At 44.7% G+C, this 18,460-nt stretch overlaps 1 protein-coding gene across 2 annotated transcripts in view; it reads left to right on the top strand.

Moving 5' to 3' along the window:
• Nucleotides 1–18,460, top strand: part of FAM167A (family with sequence similarity 167 member A) — a 92,977-nt gene that overhangs the window by 29,865 nt on the left and 44,652 nt on the right. Inside the window, exon 1 of one of the 2 annotated variants that reach the window (XM_073673894.1) lies at nt 8,916–9,072. The exons of the other annotated variant lie outside the window; for it this stretch is intronic. The gene's annotated coding sequence lies outside the window, so the exon portion shown is untranslated. Of the gene's footprint in view, nt 1–8,915; nt 9,073–18,460 lie in introns of those variants that run through there. 2 annotated transcript variants of the gene reach the window in all.

Below are 18,460 nucleotides of genomic sequence, written 5' to 3'. Positions count from 1 at the left end.
TGTAGAGAGCTCAGTCTAGGGAGCACAGTGTAGAGAGGTCAGTGTAGAGAGCACAGTGTAGGGAGCATAGTGTAGGGAGCACAGTGTAGAGAGCTCAGTGTAGAGAGCACGGTGTAGAGAGAGCAGTGTAGGGAGCACAGTGTAGATAGCTCAGTGTAGATAGCTCAGTGTAGAGAGCACAGTGTAGAGAGCTTAGTGTAGAGAGCACAGTGTAGGGAGCACAGTGTAGGGAGCACAGTGTAGGGAGCACAGTGTAGAGAGCACAGTGTAGGGAGCACGGTGTAGGGAGCACGGTGTAGAGAGCTCGGTGTAGAGAGCACAGTGTAGGGAGCACAGTGTAGGGAGCACAGTGTAGGGAGCACAGTGTAGGGAGCACAGTGTAGGGAGCACAGTGTAGAGAGCACGGTGTAGGGAGCACAGTGTAGATAGCTCAGTGTAGGAAACACAGTGTAGAGAGCACAGTGTAGAGAGCTCAGTGTAGAGAGTTCAGTGTAGAGAGCACAGTGTAGAGAGCTCAGTGTAGGGAGCACAGTGTAGAGAGCTTAGTTTAGAGAGAGCACAGTGTAAAGAGCACAGTGTAGGAAGCTCAGTGTAGAGAGCTCAGTGTAGAGAGAACAGTGTAGAGAGCACAGTGTATAGGGCTCGGTGTAAAGAGCTCGGTGTAGGGAGCACAGTGTAGAGAGCTCAGTGTAGGGAGCACACTATAGAGAGCACAGTGTAGAAAGCACATTGTAGAGAGCTCAGTGTAGGGAGCACACTGTAGAGAGCACAATATAGAGAGCACAGTGTAGAGAGCTCAGTGTAGGAAGCACAGTGTAGTGAGCTCAGTGTAGGGAGCACAGTGTAGAAAGTACAGTACAGAGAGCACAGTGTAGAGAGCTTAGTTTAGAGAGAGCACAGTGTAAAGAGCACAGTGTAGGAAGCACAGTGTAGAGAGCTCAGTGTAGAGAGAACAGTGTAGAGAGCACAGTGTATAGGGCTCGGTGTAGAGAGCTCGGTGTAGGGAGCACAGTGTAGGAAGAACAGCATGGAGAGCTCAGTGTAGGGAGCACAGTGTAGAGAGCACAGTGTAGAGAGCTCAGTGTAGAGAGCTCAGTGTAGGGAGCTCAGTGTAGAGAGCACACTGTAGAGAGCACAGTGTAGAGAGCTCAGTGTAGGGAGCTCAGTGTAGAGAGCACAATGTAGAGAGCACCGTGTAGGGAGTACAGTGCAGAGAGCTCAGTGTAGGGAGCACAGTGTAGAGAGCACAGTGTAGAGAGCACAGTGTAGAGAGCTCAGTCTAGGGAGCACAGTGTAGAGAGCTCAGTGTAGAGAGCTCAGTGTAGGGAGCACAGTGTAGGGAGCACAGTGTAGCGAGCACAGTGTAGGGAGCACAGTATAGGGAGCACAGTGTAGGGAGCTCAGTGTAGAGAGCACAGTGTAGAGAGCTCAGTGTAGAGAGCATGGTGTAGAGAGAGCAGTGTAGGGAGCACAGTGTAGATAGCTCAGTGTAGGGAACACAGTGTAGAGAGCACAGTGTAGAGAGCACAGTGTAGAGAGCTTAGTGTAGAGAGCACAGTGTAGGGAGCACGGTGTAGAGAGCTCGGTGTAGGGAGCACAGTGTAGGGAGCACAGTGTAGAGAGCACGGTGTAGGGAGCACAGTGTAGGGAGCACGGTGTAGAGAGCACAGTGTAGAGAGCACAGTGTAGGGAGCACAGTGTAGGGAGCTCAGTGTAGAGAGCACAGTGTAGGGAGCTCAGTGTAGAGAGCTCAGTGTAGAGAGCACAGTGTAGGGAGCACAGTGTAGAGAGCACGGTGTAGGGAGCACAGTGTAGATAGCTCAGTGTAGGGAACACAGTGTAGAGAGCTCAGTGTAGGGAACACAGTGTAGAGAGCACAGTGTAGAGAGCACAGTGTAGAGAGCTCAGTGTAGAGAGCACAGTGTAGGGAGCACGGTGTAGAGAGCTCGGTGTAGGGAGCACGGTGTAGGGAGCTCAGTGTAGAGAGCACAGTGTAGAGAGCACAGTGTAGAGAGCTCAGTGTAGAGAGCACGGTGTAGAGAGAGCAGTGTAGGGAGGACAGTGTTGATAGCTCAGTGTAGGGAACACAGTGTAGAGAGCTCAGTGTAGGGAGCACAGTGTAGGGAGCACAGTGTAGGGAGCACAGTGTAGGGAGCACAGTGTAGAGAGTACGGTGTAGGGAGCACGGTGTAGAGAGCTCGGTGTAGGGAACACAGTGTAGAGAGCACAGTGTAGGGAGCACGGTGTAGGGAGCACGGTGTAGAGAGCTCGGTGTAGAGAGCACAGTGTAGAGAGCACAGTGTAGGGAGCACAGTGTAGAGAGCTCAGTGTAGAGAGCACAGTGTAGGGAGCACAGTGTAGAGAGCACAGTGTAGGGAGTACAGTGTAGAGAGAGCAGTGTAGGGAGCACAGTGTAGAGAGCACAGTGTAGAGAGCTCAGTGTAGGGAGCACAGTGTAGAGAGCACAGTGTAGGGAGCACGGTGTAGAGAGCAGTGTAGGGAGCACAGTGAAGAGAGCTCAGTGTAGAGAGCTCAGTGTAGAGAGCTCAGTGTAGAGAGCACAGTGTAGGGGGCACAGTGTAGAGAGCACAGTGTAGAGAGCTCGGTGTAGGGAGCACAGTGTAGGGAGCGCAGTGTAGAGAGAGCAGTGTAGAGAGCTCAGTGTAGAGAGCACAGTGTAGAGAGCACAGTGTAGAGAGCACAGTGTAGAGAGCTCGGTGTAGGGAGCACAGTGTAGGGAGCACAGTGTAGAGAGCTCAGTGTAGGGAGCACAGTGTAGAGAGCACAGTGTAGAAATCACATTGTAGAGAGCTCAGTGTAGGAAGCACAGTGTAGTGAGCTCAGTGTAGTGAGCTCAGTGTAGGGAGCACAATGTAGAAAGCACAGTGCAGAGAGCACAGTGTAGAGAGCTTAGTTTAGAGAGAGCACAGTGTAAAGAGCACAGTGTAGGAAGCACAGTGTAGAGAGCTCAGTGTAGAGAGAACAGTGTAGGGAGCACAGTGTAGGAAGAACAGCATGGAGAGCTCAGTGTAGGGAGCACAGTGTAGAGAGCACAGTGTAGAGAGCACAGTGTAGAGAGCTCAGTGTAGAGAGCTCAGTGTAGGGAGCTCAGTGTAGAGAGCTCAGTGTAGAGAGCTCAGTGTAAGGAGCACAGTGTAGAGAGCACAGTGTAGAGAGCTCAGTGTAGGGAGCTCAGTGTAGGGAGCTCAGTGTAGAGAGCACAGTGTAGGGAGCACAGTGTAGGGAGTACAGTGTAGGGAGTACAGTGTAGGGAGCACAGTGTAGAGAGCACAGTGTAGAGAGCACAGTGTAGAGAGCTCAGTCTAGGGAGCACAGTGTAGGGAACTCAGTGTAGGGAGCACAGTGTAGGGAGCACAGTGTAGGGAGCACAGTGTAGAGAGCTCGGTGTAGAGAGCACGGTGTAGAGAGAGCAGTGTAGGGAGCACAGTGTAGATAGCTCAGTGTAGGGAACACAGTGTAGGGAGCACAGTGTAGAGAGCACCGTGTAGAGAGCTCAGTGTAGGGAGCACAGTGTAGAGAGCACAGTGTAGGGAGCACGGTGTAGAGAGCAGTGTAGGGAGCACAGTGTAGAGAGCTCAGTGTAGAGAGCTCAGTGTAGAGAGCTCAGTGTAGAGAGCACAGTGTAGGGGGCACAGTGTAGAGAGCACAGTGTAGAGAGCTCGGTGTAGGGAGCACAGTGTAGGGAGCGCAGTGTAGAGAGAGCAGTGTAGAGAGCTCAGTGTAGAGAGCACAGTGTAGGGAGCACAGTGTAGAGAGCACAGTGTAGAGAGCACAGTGTAGAGAGCTCGGTGTAGGGAGCACAGGGTAGAGAGCACAGTGTAGAAAGCACATTGTAGAGAGCTCAGTGTAGGAAGCACAGTGTAGTGAGCTCAGTGTAGTGAGCTCAGTGTAGGGAGCACAATGTAGAAAGCACAGTGCAGAGAGCACAGTGTAGAGAGCTTAGTTTAGAGAGAGCACAGTGTAAAGAGCACAGTGTAGGAAGCACAGTGTAGAGAGCTCAGTGTAGAGAGAACAGTGTAGGGAGCACAGTGTAGGAAGAACAGCATGGAGAGCTCAGTGTAGGGAGCACAGTGTAGAGAGCACAGTGTAGAGAGCACAGTGTAGAGAGCTCAGTGTAGGGAGCTCAGTGTAGAGAGCTCAGTGTAGAGAGCTCAGTGTAAGGAGCACAGTGTAGAGAGCACAGTGTAGAGAGCTCAGTGTAGGGAGCTCAGTGTAGGGAGCTCAGTGTAGAGAGCACAGTGTAGGGAGCACAGTGTAGGGAGTACAGTGTAGGGAGCACAGTGTAGAGAGCACCGTGTAGAGAGCACAGTGTAGAGAGCTCAGTCTAGGGAGCACAGTGTAGGGAACTCAGTGTAGGGAGCACAGTGTAGGGAGCACAGTGTAGGGAGCACAGTGTAGAGAGCTCGGTGTAGAGAGCACGGTGTAGAGAGAGCAGTGTAGGGAGCACAGTGTAGATAGCTCAGTGTAGGGAACACAGTGTAGGGAACACAGTGTAGAGAGCACAGTGTAGAGAGCACAGTGTAGGGAGCACAGTGTACGGAGCACGGTGTAGAGAGCTCGGTGTAGGGAGCACAGTGTAGGGAGCACAGTGTAGGGAGCACGGTGTAGGGAGCACGGTGTAGAGAGCACAGTGTAGAGAGCACAGTGTAGGGAGCTCAGTGTAGAGAGCACAGTGTAGGGAGCACAGTGTAGGGAGCTCAGTGTAGAGAGCACGGTGTAGGGAGCACAGTGTAGATAGCTCAGTGTAGGGAACACAGTGTAGAGAGCACAGTGTAGAGAGCACAGTGTAGAGAGCTCAGTGTATGGAGCACAGTGTAGGGAGCACAGTGTAGGGAGCACGGTGTAGAGAGCTCGGTGTAGGGAACACAGTGTAGAGAGCACAGTGTAGGGAGCACGGTGTAGGGAGCACGGTGTAGAGAGCTCGGTGTAGAGAGCACAGTGTAGATAGCACAGTGTAGGGAGCACAGTGTAGAGAGCTCGGTGTAGAGAGCACGGTGTAGAGAGAGCAGTGTAGGGAGCACAGTGTAGATAGCTCAGTGTAGGGAACACAGTGTAGGGAACACAGTGTAGAGAGCACAGTGTAGAGAGCACAGTGTAGGGAGCACAGTGTAGGGAGCACGGTGTAGAGAGCTCGGTGTAGGGAGCACAGTGTAGGGAGCACAGTGTAGGGAGCACAGTGTAGGGAGCACGGTGTAGGGAGCACGGTGTAGGGAGCACGGTGTAGAGAGCACAGTGTAGAGAGCACAGTGTAGGGAGCTCAGTGTAGAGAGCACAGTGTAGGGAGCACAGTGTAGGGAGCTCAGTGTAGAGAGCACGGTGTAGGGAGCACAGTGTAGATAGCTCAGTGTAGGGAACACAGTGTAGAGAGCACAGTGTAGAGAGCACAGTGTAGAGAGCTCAGTGTAGGGAGCACAGTGTAGGGAGCACAGTGTAGGGAGCACGGTGTAGAGAGCTCGGTGTAGGGAACACAGTGTAGAGAGCACAGTGTAGGGAGCACGGTGTAGGGAGCACGGTGTAGAGAGCTCGGTGTAGAGAGCACAGTGTAGAGAGCACAGTGTAGGGAGCACAGTGTAGAGAGCTCAGTGTAGGGAGCACAGTGTAGAGAGCACAGTGTAGGGAGCACAGTGTAGAGAGAGCAGTGTAGGGAGCACAGTGTAGAGAGCTCCGTGTAGAGAGCTCAGTGTAGAGAGCACAGTGTAGAGAGCACAGTGTAGGGAGCACAGTGTAGGGAGCACAGTGTAGAGAGCTCAGGGTAGAGAGCTCAGTGTAGAGAGCACAGTGTAGAGAGCACAGTGTAGAGAGCTCGGTGTAGGGAGCACAGTGTAGGGAGCGCAGTGTAGAGAGAGCAGTGTAGAGAGCTCAGTGTAGAGAGCACAGTGTAGGGAGCACAGTGTAGAGAGCACAGTGTAGAGAGCACAGTGTAGAGAGCTTAGTGTAGAGAGCTCAGTGTAGGGAGCACAGTGTAGGGAGCACAGTGTAGAGAGCACAGTGTAGGGAGCACAGTGTAGGGAGCACAGTGTAGAGAGCACAGTGTAGAGAGATCGGTGTAGAGAGCACAGTGTAGAGAGATCGGTGTAGAGAGCACAGTGTAGAGAGCACAGTGTAGAGAGATCGGTGTAGAGTGCACAGTGTAGAGAGCACAGTGTAGGGAGCTTAGTGTAGAGAGCTCAGTGTAGAGAGCTCAGTGTAGGGAGCACAGTGTAGAGAGATCAGTGTAGAGAGCACAGTGTAGGGAGCACAGTGTAGAGAGCTCAGTGTAGGGAGCACAGTGCAGAGAGCTCAGTGTAGGGAGCACAGTGTAGGGAGCACAGTGTAGAGAGAGCAGTGTAGGGAGCACAGTGTAGAGAGCACAGTGTAGAGAGCACGGTGTAGAGAGCACGGTGTAGAGAGCACAGTGTAGAGAGAGCAGTGTAGGGAGCACAGTGTAGAGAGCACAGTGTAGAGAGCACAGTGTAGAGAGATCGGTGTAGAGTGCACAGTGTAGAGAGCACAGTGTATGGAGCACAGTGTAGAGAGCTCAGTGTAGAGAGCTCAGTGTAGGGAGCACAGTGTAGAGAGGTCAGTGTAGAGAGCACAGTGTAGGGAGCACAGTGTAGAGAGCTCAGTGTAGGGAGCACAGTGTAGAGAGCTCAGTGTAGGGAGCACAGTGTAGGGAGCACAGTGTAGAGAGAGCAGTGTAGGGAGCACAGTGTAGAGAGCACAGTGTAGAGAGCACGGTGTAGAGAGCACGGAGTAGAGAGCACGGTGTAGAGAGAGAAGTGTAGGGAGCACAGTGTAGAGAGCTCAGTGTAGAGAGCTCAGTGTAGAGAGCACGGTGTAGAGAGCCCAGTGTAGAGAGCCCGGTGTAGAGAGAGCAGTGTAGGGAGCACAGTGTAGGGAGCACAGTGTAGAGAGCACAGTGTAGGGAGCACAGTGTAGAGAGCTCAGTGTAGAGAGCTCAGTGTAGAGAGCACGGTGTAGAGAGCACGGTGTAGAGAGCCCAGTGTAGAGAGCCCGGTGTAGAGAGAGCAGTGTAGGGAGCACAGTGTAGGGAGCACAGTGTAGAGAGCTCGGTGTAGAGAGCACAGTGTAGAGAGCACAGTGTAGAGAGCACAGTGTAGAGAGCACAGTGTGGAGAGCACAGTGTAGAGAGCTCGGTGTAGAGAGCACAGTGTAGAGAGCACAGTGTAGAGAGCACAGTGTGGAGAGCACAGTGTGGAGAGCTCAGTGTAGAGAGCACGGTGTAGAGAGAGCAGTGTAGGGAGCACAGTGTAGAGAGCACATTATGTTCTCAGTATACAGACATGTCATAGACCAAACACCTGGTGCGGAATCATGTCATAAATCATGATGTGCTGTCTGTAAGATTCCTCTATTAGATTGCTGTCTGATTACCCAGTAGTTGACACCTGGTAATATGTTGTCCCTGAAGTGTTTGCCTTAATGTCTGTGCATTCCCAAGCACGTGTGAGCATGCTGATATTATCGGCAGTAGGGGGCAGTATAGTGAGAGATCTGCTGCAGATCATAGTGCGGGGCAGGGGCATGCAGCAGCTCTCCTCTGAGTTCCTATGAAAACATTTGTATTTCTATGTAAGAACCATTGAGCAAAAGGCCGAACTTTGTATATATCTGCAATTTGTCCTTGAATATTCATCACACTGACATTTCAGAGGTCTCGCACTATTCAGGGAATAAAGGTCGGTTCAGAAATTCTGATATTAATGAATGAGACTATTGGAACTAATTAGATATCAGTGTCGGACACTACATATTGCGACTTTTTCTGTTAAATGGGCTGCACAGTTCCAAAAATATATCTATATTTGGTGTGACCGCCCTTTGCCTCCATCATCAGTATCTGGTGACCGCCCGTCGCCTCCATCATCAGTATCTGGTGACCGCCAGTCGCCTCTATCACTTCTCATCACTTGTACTCAGTTTATGAAGGATCTTGGCAGGAGGTTGTTCCAAACATCTTGGAGACCTGACCCCAGATCTTCTGTGTATGAGGCTTGTGCGGATCCTTCTGTCTCTTCATGTGATCCCAGACAGACGGGATGATGTGAGATCAAAAGAGCTTGAACAGCACATCTTGAAACCCCAGTTGCTTTGAAATCTTTGCCTGGGAGACACCTCGCTGATGCAGTACAATTACCTTGTATCTTGTTGCTGTGCTCACTTTTGCCACGGTGTATGACCTGTGACATGAAGCTGTCTTCCACAACCTCAACTTTGTAGAAGAGTTTGTCTGTTACTCACCCAGTTTTATGCCACCTACATGACTGTTTCTATTTCAGTTAATAACTGTGTTTTAATTTGTATATGAAAATGATGATAATTATCATCTATTGTTATAACTAGTTACTCTTACACCTGACTATAATCCTATACAATCCTTGACTCTGTGCACAATCACCTAGAAGAATTAATGCTGTTTTGAAGACAAAGTACGGGCACCAAAAATTAATATAATTTAGATTTCTCTTTTGTCCATTCACTTTGCATTTAGTCAAAGAGGTTGTCCGGACTTGGGGTTTAAGTCTGCAGTGACTACAGATTTGTTAATCCTCACAGCGTGCACACTGCATGCTGTCAGGATTCTCCAGTGTCAGAGGCGGGAGTGGGCGATTTGTATACTTCCATCCACATTCAAACTAGACTTGTCTGGCCTCGCTCGATTCATTTGTATTGGGTGTGGCCAAGCTCGTCTAGTCGGCATGTGACCACATATATGTAAACCACATGCGCTTGCATCAGAGAATCCTGACAGTGTGCAGTGTGCACTGCCTAATAAAGTCTGCTATTTCTGGATTTTTTTGTAATACTATGCATTTAGTGTAGTCTATAGCAGTGTGATCATTACATGACGTAACGCCAGCACCAGTTTCTCACTGTCAGTCTACCAGCCTCTATAATCAGTAGCTGAGTGTCAGGAGGAGCCGTCATTGTGTTGTCACCCCAGTGTCTGTCTGCTCTGACTACTTGGAGGGAGTGCCTGCGGAGGAGGTGTCAGACACTTCTAGGATCCCAGCGGCTGCCAGTCCTGTAATGATCAGCGGCAGCACAGAGGTAAGGACTCTGAGATACAGATGTAGCAGAGCTGAAGGTTCTTATATTCAGATAATAATATAATGTTGCTAAATTGACTTTTTTTCTGGATGGCTTATCAAAATCTCACGGACAGACAATATTTTTTATGGACATTGGAAATCTATAATAATAAATCATTATGATTATAAGTGATGGATGTCTGCAGCCCATAATGCTGATATCAGACATCGGCTGCATTCACTGTAACCTGTAAATGATGATAATTACAGTCAAAAATATCTGTAGAAGTTTCGTCAGCTTCAAAATAATCACGGACGTCTTACATTTTTTTTTAAAGACTGTCCTGGAATTTCTGGACGGCTGGTAACACTGTATAATAATAGTTTATTATATCACCAGCTGTAATAATAACCAACTCAGCTCTGCTACATTGTAATCTGCGGTCTGATTCATCGCGTATTAGTAGATGGTTTTATTGTTTGGAAATTGTTACTGTGTTGTAGTTCTACAATGTAAATGTGCAGGAAGATGGAAAAGAGCCATCAGCTGCTTGTTACATTCTTCATAGGGGGCTTAACGTAGGAAAAGGGATTTGTCATAAGAGAAAGAAATGTAGATAAATAACCCAGATAAATAGATATGGGATTAAAAGGCAGAAAGACATATATGAGATGTACAGTATGATAGATAGATAGATATAGATAGATAATAGATGGATACAGGTGCATCTCACAAAATTAGAATATCATCAAAAATTTGCTTTATTTCAGTTCTTCAATACAAAAAGTGAAGCTCCTATATCATATAGAGTCATTACAACATTAACAGAAATAAACACTTGAAATAGATCCCTCTGTGTGTAATGACTCTATATAATAGACCCCTCTGTGTGTAATGACTCTATATAATAGATCACTCTGTGTGTAATGACTCTATATAATAGATCCCTCTGCGTGTAATGACTCTATATAATAGATCCCTCTGCGTGTAATGTCTCTATATAATAGATCCCTCTGCGTGTAATGACTCTATATAATAGATCCCTCTGCGTGTAATGACTCTATATAATAGATCCCTCTGTGTGTAATGACTCTATATAATAGATCCCTCTGTGTGTAATGACTCTATATAATAGATCCCTCTGTGTGTAATGACTCTATATAATAGATCCCTCTGTGTGTAATGACTCTATATAATAGATCCCTCTGCGTGTAATGACTCTATATAATAGATCCCTCTGTGTGTAATGACTCTATATAATAGATCCCTCTGTGTGTAATGACTCTATATAATAGATCCCTCTGTGTGTAATGACTCTATATAATAGATCCCTCTGTGTGTAATGACTCTATATAATAGATCCCTCTGCGTGTAATGACTCTATATAATAGATCCCTCTGTGTGTAATGACTCTATATAATAGATCACTCTGTGTGTAATGACTCTATATAATAGATCCCTCTGTGTGTAATGACTCTATATAATAGATCCCTCTGTGTGTAATGACTCTATATAATAGATCCCTCTGCGTGTAATGACTCTATATAATAGATCACTCTGCGTGTAATGACTCTATATAATAGATACCTCTGTGTGTAATGACTCTATATAATAGATCCCTCTGTGTGTAATGACTCTATATAATAGATCCCTCTGTGTGTAATGACTATATAATAGATCACTCTGTGTGTAATGACTCTATATAATAGATCCCTCTGTGTGTAATGACTCTATATAATAGATCCCTCTGTGTGTAATGACTCTATATAATAGATCCCTCTGCGTGTAATGACTCTATATAATAGATCCCTCTGTGTGTAATGACTCTATATAATAGATCCCTCTGTGTGTAATGACTCTATATAATAGATCACTCTGTCTGTAATGACTCTATATAATAGATCCCTCTGCGTGTAATGACTATATAATAGATCCCTCTGTGTGTAATGACTCTATATAAAGGATCCCTCTATGTGTAATGACTCTATATAATAGATCCCTCTGCGTGTAATGACTCTATATAATAGATCACTCTGTGTGTAATGACTCTATATAATAGATCCCTCTGCGTGTAATGACTCTATATAATAGATTCCTCTGTGTGTAATGACTCTATATAATAGATCACTCTGTGTGTAATGACTATATAATAGATCCCTCTGTGTGTAATGACTCTATATAATAGATCACTCTGTGTGTAATGACTCTATATAATAGATCCCTCTGTGTGTAATGACTCTATATAATAGATCACTCTGTCTGTAATGACTCTATATAATAGATCGCTCTGTGTGTAATGACTATATAATAGATCCCTCTGTGTGTAATGACTCTATATAATAGATCCCTCTGCGTGTAATGACTCTATATAATAGATCCCTCTGTGTGTAATGACTCTATATAATAGATCCCTCTGTGTGTAATGACTCTATATAATAGATCCCTCTGCGTGTAATGACTATATAATAGATCCCTCTGCGTGTAATGACTCTATATAATAGATCCCTCTGTGTGTAATGACTCTATATAATAGATCCCTCTGTGTGTAATGACTCTATATAATAGATCCCTCTGCGTGTAATGACTATATAATAGATCCCTCTGTGTGTAATGACTCTATATAATAGATCCCTCTGCGTGTAATGACTCTATATAATAGATCCCTCTGTGTGTAATGACTCTATATAATAGATCCCTCTGTGTGTAATGACTCTATATAATAGATCCCTCTGTGTGTAATGACTCTATATAATAGATCACTCTGTGTGTAATGACTCTATATAATAGATCGCTCTGTGTGTAATGACTCTATATAATAGATCCGTCTGTGTGTAATGACTCTATATAATAGATCACTCTGTGTGTAATGACTCTATATAATAGATCGCTCTGTGTGTAATGACTCTATATAATAGATCCCTCTGTGTGTAATGACTCTATATAATGGATCACTCTGTGTGTAATGACTCTATATAATAGATCCCTCTGTGTGTAATGACTCTATATAATAGATCCCTCTGTGTGTAATGACTCTATATAATAGATTCCTCTGTGTGTAATGACTCTATATAATAGATCACTCTGTGTGTAATGACTCTATATAATAGATCCCTCTGCGTGTAATGACTCTATATAATAGATCCCTCTGTGTGTAATGACTCTATATAATAGATCCCTCTGCGTGTAATGACTCTATATAATAGATCCCTCTATGTGTAATGACTCTATATAATAGATCCCTCTGCGTGTAATGACTCTATATAATAGATCACTCTGTGTGTAATGACTCTATATAATAGATCCCTCTGCGTGTAATGACTCTATATAATAGATTCCTCTGTGTGTAATGACTCTATATAATAGATCACTCTGTGTGTAATGACTCTATATAATAGATCCCTCTGTGTGTAATGACTCTATATAATAGATCACTCTGTGTGTAATGACTCTATATAATAGATCCCTCTGTGTGTAATGACTCTATATAATAGATCACTCTGTCTGTAATGACTCTATATAATAGATCCCTCTGCGTGTAATGACTATATAATAGATCCCTCTGTGTGTAATGACTCTATATAATAGATCCCTCTGCGTGTAATGACTCTATATAATAGATCCCTCTGTGTGTAATGACTCTATATAATAGATCCCTCTGTGTGTAATGACTCTATATAATAGATCACTCTGTGTGTAATGACTCTATATAATAGATCACTCTGTGTGTAATGACTCTATATAATAGATCCCTCTGTGTGTAATGACTCTATATAATAGATCCCTCTGTGTAATGACTCTATATAATAGATCCCTCTGTGTGTAATGACTCTATATAATATAGGAGTTTCACTTTTTGTATTGAAGAACTGAAATAAAGTAACTTTTTGATGATATTCTAATTTAATGAGATGCACTTGTATATGGATAGATTGATAATAGATAGATGTAATGATTGATAGATAATATATAGATAGATAGGAGATCTCGCTGCTGGCCAGAAATCTGATATATACACCTATTATTTTCCATCCTCTTTTCTCACATGATGATATCTGTGTTGCTTTCTATGTGTTCCTCCCTGTTTCGGGACTTTCTCACATGCATCTCGGCTTGCGTTGCGCCCCGCTGCTGCTGCTGTGTATTGTGTGGTGCACACATATTATTATATTATCCAGAGAGGTGATTGCTGGGATGACTGTATATATTGTTGTATGTATCTGTATATATATTAGTGTATCTATCACATGCGGCCGCTGTCTATCGCTGTCTATCAGCCCCTGTTTCCGTTTTGGCTTTTGCACTTGTTGTTTCTTTTTTTTTGGCGATTGTATCTTACGTGTTCATTCTATGTTGTGCTGGAATGAGGGGCCACAAGGCTCCGACCCCCCGCACCGCCTGTGATGTGTCCGCTGTGTGATACGGAGCCTTCCTCTGTAGATCGCTCACTTATATAATGATTATTAATGACTATTTCTGGGTGTTTCTGTGATCACACGGATGTCCCCAGTAATAAGCGCACACAGGGGAAACTTCATATAAGTTTCTGAAAAGACAGGAAAGCTCTAGGGACGCAGCACCGAGGTCCTCTCCTTGTCCAGCGTCATTCTGTGCCAGTAATTGCCCAGAGTCATTATATCCATTTCTTACACACGTCCAGATCCAGATCCAGATCCAGATCCAGATCCAGTGCACATTTCCAGGTTGTTTTTTTTAAGTCACTTCCCTTTTTTATTTTGTGCTATTAGTTGGCATTTTTTTTTGTGTCAAAAATTCTCCAAAGTGCCAATTCTTGAATTTTTGCACAAAGTAAAAAAAAAAAAGTCTTTTGTTCTGTTGAATTTTTTTCAGAGCAAAAAGGCGCTCGTTGCCCAAGATATCTCAAAAAATGTGCCAAAAAAATGACAGACTCAAAAATACACCAGGGGGAGGACCGGGTTGGCGGTTGCCCCAAATTTTGTGACTTTCTAAAAAGTTGTACATAAAGAAACAGCCGAAAACATCTGGAATCACAAAACTCCACCCACAGATTAAAAAGAATTAGACAAGCTCATATAAAAAAAAAGACTTAAAGAAAGGCGCAAATAGAAAAATGACTTGGATGCAAACTAAATAAAAGAATAAAACACACAATGCTATACAAAAAAAAAACATGATGAATCGGGGGCTGCACTCCTCCGTATCCGCTGCCCCTTCTTTAGTCCCCGTCACAGGAGGGTAACGCTGCCCTCTGCTGGCAGTAGCTGGTACTGAGTCACAAGAATCTTACACCTGATGAGCTCAGATACATTGTATCACCACCCTGGAGACTATGATATAATGCAAATAAGTAATAGCCATGTAACTGCTACTTATATAGCAATATGGTTCGCTACATTACCCCTTAACATGGCCACCAGTAATAAGGGCTGACCATCGCCTTCAGAGGTGCTGGGTCACATACAGCACTGGGCAAAAGTTTTAGGCAGTTATGGGAAAAAATACTGCACAGGAAGAATATTTTCATAAATATAAGTGTTAAAGGGGTTCATCCAGTTTTAGCACAAAAGTCTGAAGTCACTTTATCTGAATACCGACTTAGTGCACTGTCAGAACTCTCGTGTGCCGGCAGCGAGATCGGGTGATACTGTAAGTGTGCAATATGTTATATATTCCGATTAGACATACGCAGCCTCGTTCAATTCAATTGAGCGACTGCAGACTTCTCTGTCTCTTCATGTGATCCCAGACAGACGGGATGATGTGAGATCAGGGCTCTGTGGGGACCGGATCAACACCTCCAGGACTCCTCGTTATTAATGACATTGGCTGGATGTTGGGGGTCGTTGTCTGCTGCAGAATAAATTTGGAGCCAATGAGACGCCGCCCTGATGGTATTACATGATGGGTAAGTATCTGTCTGGATTTCTCAGTATTTAGGACACCATTATTCCTGACCAATTCCTCAACTCCATTTGCTGAAATGGAGCCACAAACTTGCAGGAGCCTCCACCATGCTTCACTGTTCCTGCAGACCCTCATTATTGTGCCGTTCTACAGCCTCCGGGGAACAAACTGCTTCTGTTAGAGCCAAATATTTCACATTGTGACTCCTCAGTCCTGAGACTTGCTGACATTTTTCTGTACCCCAGTTCCTATGTTGTCATGCATAGTTGAGTTACTTGTCCTTCTTTTCCAAGTAGAAGGCTTTTTTTTTGGCTGCAATACTTCCATGAAGATGACTTCTGCCCAGACTTCTCCAAAAACAGTAGATGGGTGTAGCTGGCCTCACTGGTTGCTGCCAGTCCTGAGCTGATGGCACTGCTGGACATCATCTGATTTCAAAGGGAAGTAACATGATGTGTCTTTCATAGAATCATAGAATCATAGAATGGTAGAGTTGGAAGGGACCTCCTGGGTCATCTGGTCCAACCCCCTGCTCAAAGCAGGATTCACTAGATCATGTCAGACAGATGTCTGTCTAGCCTCTGTTTGAAGACGTCCATTGAAGGGGAACTCACCACCTCTCGTGGCAGCCTGTTCCACTCATTAATCACCCTAACTGTCAAAAAGTTTTTCTAATATCTAATCTGTGTCTCCTCCCATTTAGTTTCATCCCATTGCTTCTAGTCTTTCCTTGTGCAAATGAGAATAAAGATGATCCTTCTACAATGTGACAGCCCTTGACATATTTGTAGACAGCTATTAAGTCTCCTCTCAGTCTTCTTTTTTGCAAGCTAAACATTCCCAAATCCTGCAACCGTTCCTCATAGGACATGGTTTGCAGACCAGTCACCATTCTGGTCGCTCTTCTCTGAACTTGCTCCAGTTTGTCTATGTCTTTTTTAAAATGTGGTGCCCAAAACTGTACACAGTATTCCAGATGAGGTCTGACCAAAGAGGAGTAAAGACCGATAATGACTTCACGTGATCTAGCCTGTATGCTTCTGTTAATACATCCCAGAATTGTATTTGCCTTTTTTGCTGCTGCATCACACTGTTGACTCATGTTCAGTCTATGATCTATTAGTATACCTAAGTCTTTTTCACATGTACTGTTGCTTAGCTCTATTCCTCCCATTCTGTATATGCTTTTTTTATTTTTATTGCCCAGATGTAGTACTTTGCATTTTTCCCTGTTAAAAACCATTCTGTTGGTTGCTGCCCACTGCTCCAGTTTATTTAGGTCTTTTTGAATCCTCTCTCATCTGCTGCACTAAGTTTCCTTGTCTGACCACTGCATTTACGGTCCACATCATTGCCATTTCTTGATGCTTCTCGAAAAGAGCTTGAACAGCATCTTGAAATCCCGATCTGCTGTGAAATCTTTACTTTGGAGACACCTTGCTGATGCAGTATAACTACCTTGTGTCTGCTTGCTGTTCTAACTCTTGCATGACCTGTGACATGAAACTGTCTTTCACATCCTCACCTTCATAGCAGAGGTTGCTTATTCCTCACCCACTTTTAATCCTCCCACACAACTGTTTCTGTTTCAGTTAATGACTGTGTTTTAATCTACATATGAAAATGATGTTTTGGTTTGATTAGTAACTCATTCACCTGACTATAAATAAATCCTCGACTTTGTGCAAATGTATCTAGAGAACTGTTGAAGGCGATGAGCGGTCACCACATACTGATGGGATTTAGATTACTTTTGTTCATTCACTGTGCATTTTGTTAATTTCTAAATATAAATATTAATATTTTTTAAAGCTTTTTTACTTTGCAGCATTGTTTACACATTTGCCTAAAATTTTTGCACAGTACTGTATGTGGTGGGTGGGGGGGGGGCGCCATTTATATTCATAGGGAAAGTAATACTTCCATGTTACTGATTTAATAGTAGCATTAAATAAAGTCACACAAAGAACCAAAGAACAGCGCAATGCCACTTTAACATAGTAGTGCCATACAGTGTCATGCATAATAATTGATGGGGGGGATACATGCAATGGAGACCGCCTTCTTACTAATGGGTGGTGAAACCCTTGATCCTTTGTCAGAGTTTGGAAAGTGAAGGGGAGAAATAACCTCCTGCCCCCAAGTTAAGGGGAATATTTCTCATAGGAATCCAGGACTTGTTCCCACAGTTGCGGAGCCAATCCCCCATGAGCAGATCTCTTGGGTCGTGCAGTATAATGGCTGATGTTACAGCTCCTGCCACATTATTTACATGCTAATAGTGGACACCCAGTAGTCATGAAGTATGAAGTGCGATGCCCCGGGGGCACAATAATAAAGCCTCTCATATCCAGATTCCACTTCCACTGGGACGAGGGGGTTTATGAATACATAGGGAATTTCTCTCTTTGTCTGCAGGGTTTTGAGCGCCTGGAGAAAATAGCAGGGTTTAGATTGTGCTGTGATTTTTCCCAGGCTTTCCGAGGAACAAGGCGAAACTGTACGAGGAAGTCATGATGACAATGTGTCCTCTGTGCACCGCTGTATATTATATTTATATGTATCTGTCGTATTATCGTCTAATACATGAGGATAACATCATTTCTAAGTAACTTATCATTTTTATTATTTTTAATGTTATTGTCTATGGTTATTACTTCCTTACATTACCAATGGTACAATTATCAGAACTAGGCACCTTCTTCTGACCACTGTAGGACGTAATGGCATGGTAATCCTGTAGGAGCAGAAACTGGGATTGTCAGCTTGACTCCTGCTGTAACGGCCGGGATCGGAGAACACTCTGATCTGTTTACTCCTATGGAAAAATATGGGAAACCCTAAAAGAACAGAAGGCTTCATCATTGTGAGCAGAGCCCGAGGATGTGTTAGAAGAGAATCCTGTTTGCAGGTCCTCCTGTTATGAAAAATGGTAACAAACTAAAAACTGCAACTGACCCTGCCGATTACTGTACAGACTAGACATCCTGACCAGCAGTCCCTAAAGGTTCCTGCGCGAGCAGAGATGGTCCTAATCACGGACTAGAAGATGGGAGCTTAGATCTACGTTCCCTGAAAGGCCATTGAGCGCTTCAAGTTCCTCCTAAAGAACCGGAGGGCAGAGCAGAGTGTAAATTACCTACAGAAGGGAAAGTGTGCTGAAAAAAGGAAAGATCCCAGAGTGAGTAAAGTAAGCCACAAAATAAAGTATAAAGTACGTACTGTTCGATTATATGCTGCATGCTTCCCAGAAAGAAAGACAAGATTGTTGCATGGTAAAGAACAGAAACAACAAGGAGATAAACCCTGGCTAGAATTTCACTAACTGGCTTTAAGCTATAACAGAATGGCTGAACATCCACAAGAAACTATCACGAGCAGGAAATGCCAGCAGGGGGACAGAATATAAAGCTGCACCTGAAAGGTGATAGGACAGACAAATGTAAACCCTTGTACTATGCTAAACAGACTGCAGCCAGAATAACAGAACCTAAACATCCGGAGAAAATATGTATCTGCTGTG

The sequence above is a fragment of the Phyllobates terribilis genome, unplaced genomic scaffold (assembly GCF_046119375.1).
Source record: "Phyllobates terribilis strain yellow unplaced genomic scaffold, ASM4611937v1 Scaffold_3__8_contigs__length_932513732, whole genome shotgun sequence".
Lineage (NCBI taxonomy): Eukaryota > Metazoa > Chordata > Amphibia > Anura > Dendrobatidae > Phyllobates > Phyllobates terribilis.
The sequence above is the reverse complement of the archived record's forward strand: the minus strand, read 5'-3'. Positions and strand labels throughout refer to the sequence as shown.